The 3,674-nt window shown below is 39.8% G+C and overlaps 1 pseudogene; it reads right to left on the reverse strand.

Moving 5' to 3' along the window:
- Positions 1-3,041: 3,041 nt before the first annotated feature.
- On the reverse strand, positions 3,042-3,160 carry LOC111732839 (annotated as a pseudogene).
- Between the last annotated feature and the right edge of the window lie 514 nt (positions 3,161-3,674).

Consider the following 3,674-nt stretch of genomic DNA (forward strand, 5'->3'; position numbering starts at 1 on the left):
AAAAATCTAGTTCTGGTATTCACTCTACCGTCCTTTAATCATCTGCATTTCTGTCACACAACACATTCTTGCTTTCCATACCAAACATAACTCTCACAGTCCTTCTCCACTTGCACTGATCAGTAGAATTTCTGCCTTTTAAATTTAAACAAAACTTGTCGCCTACTGTTTCTTCTTTCTGTTCTTCATGGAATTATGCATCTATCGATCCTCTATCTCACGTTTTCTGTCATTTTCATAGGATTTGGGTAGAAGTGGAAATAGGGATTGATAGTTGCCATCTTAGAATCCTAAATTATAATTCTGAAACCTGTGCATGCTGGTGTTTCATTCCTGCTGCCTGGAAAACTTTTTCATTCCCTGCCATTTTCCTAACATACACCTGAGAAAACTCTTAGGTAAATTTGAAGACACAAGGAACCTTCCGTCCAGAGTGACATCTGAAAGCCCTTTCCATATTTAAAGAATATATTAACATGTAGTTACTGGGAAGCAGTGCCTTGTTCTCTACTACAAAAGCCAAACACTTCAGATGCTAGACGTCTTTGTTCCATAGACAACTTACATGTACGGTATGGGTATATGACCTAAGATTTGCCAGTTGATATACTATCTAGGGCTCTGAATTCATAAAATGGTATGCAGAAGCATATTATCCAGACAATCTATTTCTAATAAGTTAATGTTCTGTGTAGTTGATTTTTGCTATTTTCGACCAAGATCAGTGATGGATACAAATACTGGTAACAGGGTGGTATAGGCTTCCAGCAAGAGATCCTCAGGTAGTAGGGACAATTTGAGACAATATCTTGCTGAATGCAGACTGCAGTACAAATTGGTGTTAGCATTAGAATTCAGCAATCCAAGATATACACTAATGAAAGAGTTCATTAAATTGATGTAGAGGACTTACTACAATGAGGTGCTCACTGAAGCTTTTGGGGTTTCAGTTGGCTACTCTCTAAACAAAAGAACAGGAGAAATTTAATAACTGCAGGGTAGATTGGCTGTCACCAATGACATAGAAAACAGAAAAATAAAATAGCAAACTAACAGGCTTTTATTACTCATCAGTCCAAGAACTATCTGTGTGACCTGGCTAAATAATATCTTCTCTCCTGTAGCCTCAGGGTAAAGAAAGCAAGTGAAAAGTTCAACCCTATGATTTGCTGAATTACTGCTCCATTTCATTAAAGTGAAGACGCTAGAGACTATTAAAACAGTATACCATTATTTTATATACCATTATGAAAAAGCAAAATTACTGACCTTGAGTCTTTTAGAAAGCCGAAGGTGAGCCCCTGATCACAGTCAGTGAGAAATCGCTGGGCATGACTCACTGGGAGCAGTGGTTATCCCAGGCCTGCAGGACTTCCTGGACGCCCAGCAGATAAAAGCCCCTGAGAAAGTCTACTGCAACTGGCTATTTATAGGCCACGTGACTTTGTTCTTGTGCCCAACAGGAAAGGTTTCCAGCTGCTCCTGGCTAACTGTTTGCGTGAGCAGCGGGAGGGCCATAGGAAGCTCTGCTGTTCGAAGGAATATTAAAAAAGTGGGGAAGGGGGGGACAGAAAAGCAGAAAATAATGGATATTCTGCCAAATGATAAATTGAGAGAACATAATTTATATGTGGAGAACAGCACTGAGTGCTACTGGGAGGTGCTGAAGTGGAGCTAGTTCTGAAGGAGTGGGACATCCTGTAGCTCTTCAAGTTCGTGGGGCATTTCAGAGCGGCTCTCAAAGCTGAAGCCATTTTCCCAAACACAACAAACAGCTGGTGCTAGGGAAGCACCCGGGCATTCTCAGGGCCTTTGGGCCCACCAACAGCTGCCTGGAGGAGAAAATGTGGTTCCTGCTAGCATCACTGGGCCTCCACTGCAGCTTCATCGATGACTCTTAATGCTTACCACATTTGGCACTGGGGATGTGCACTGTAGCACCAATGTGCACACAAAGCCCTTCTCCTTCAAATGGTGGAACATGGTGACCAGAGCCCGTCCCCATGGCATCATCTCTCTTGGAGATCTTCTAGCTAGAGTCTCTGGTCCCCTGCAACGTGGCACAGCAGGAGCTCTTGGGGCCATTTTGGCTCCCAAAGGGTGGTCAACCTCCTGGCAGAGGCTCACTTCTCTCTGCTGTGCCCTGGCCCCTGGGGACCTCCTCTGAGGATCCCTACATGAGCCTAGCATTGCAAACTCAGTTTTTCTGTGAGAAGCTGCAATGAAATTTTATTTAAAATACAACTGAACCATGAAATAAGGTTCTGATGTAAATTACTTTAAAATTATTAGAGAGCTATATATTTATTTAGACAAAATTTTATTATGTATTACTCTTATAGTCCGTAAAGGAAACTAATGGAATTAAACTAGTTATGGTATTACTAGAGTGTCTTTAAATTCTATGTCTGAAGTTTTTAATCACATTTCAGCTGCAAGGCATTAATACACTGTTTTTTTCCATGCAGTATTTTCCCTTATGTCCTCAAGACTATTAATGGTACAACAGCATCTCTTTTTTTTTGAAGTGTTCTATTATAGCCTCTTCCAAACATAACATTCTTCTTTCAGTTTTGATGCTGGTCCATTCTAAATTTACTAAACTTCTATTTGTTCAGTTAAATCACATGGAAATTAAACAGCTCTGTCCAAAATGCAAATTTCCTGAAAAACTGAGTGTCAACAATGGAACACTGGTCTGGCCTGTCATGTCAATCTATCTTACTAACTTCTTGGCTCTTTAAATTTTAATTTCTGTCTTCTAAAGGAGTTGGCAATTTATTTTGCCTCCAGCTGAAATATATTAAATTTGATAAGCTACCCTGTTGCACCCAATTTGGTGTTAAAAGTTAACACAGCTTCTTCTACTTGTGCGATGCTTTATTTCTGTGATAACTTTAACTAGTGTGTTTTACGTGCATATAAATCATGAGTGTGATGGTTAATTTTTTTTTTTTTTTTTTTAGGTGAGGCAACCCTTGGTTGACCTCACAGATTGCAAGGACCTTGTCAACTTACAATCTCCTATTTTTTATTTGTTACACTTACAGCACTTGGTCTTCCTAGGTGGTCTCCCATCCAAGTGCTAACCAGGCCCCACCCTACTTAGCTTCCAAGATCTGACGAGATCGGGCTTGTTCAGGGTGGCATGGCCATAGATATAATGGTTAATTTTATGTGTTCACTTAATTGGGCCATAAGGTGTGTAGGTATTTGGTTAGATATTATTTTGGGTGTATCTGTGAGGATATTTCTGGAAGAGTTTAACATTTGAATCTGTATATTGAGTAAAGCAGATTGCTCTCCTCAGTATTCTGGGGGGTGCTTCATGTAATCTGTTGAAGGCCTGAATAGAATAAAAGGTTAAGAGAGAATTCACTCTATCTGCCTGATTGTCTCAGAGCAGCGACATCTGCCTTCCCCTCCTGTCTTTAGACGGGCTCTGGAACTATACCTTCGGCTTGCCCAGGTCTTCAGTTTACTAACTGCATTCTTGGGACTTTTTAGCCTCCATAACCACATGAGCCAGTTCTTTATAATAAATCATATATATAATATATAATAAATTATATATACACATGCATACATATTTGGTCTGTTTCTCTTGAGGATCCAGCCTAATAAAATGAGGATCTGTTAAAAAGCATTTAATAAATGATTTATTAAAACTGGAG

Source organism: Pteropus vampyrus, unplaced genomic scaffold (genome assembly GCF_000151845.1).
Source record: "Pteropus vampyrus isolate Shadow unplaced genomic scaffold, Pvam_2.0 Scaffold12, whole genome shotgun sequence".
Taxonomy (NCBI): Eukaryota; Metazoa; Chordata; class Mammalia; order Chiroptera; family Pteropodidae; genus Pteropus; species Pteropus vampyrus.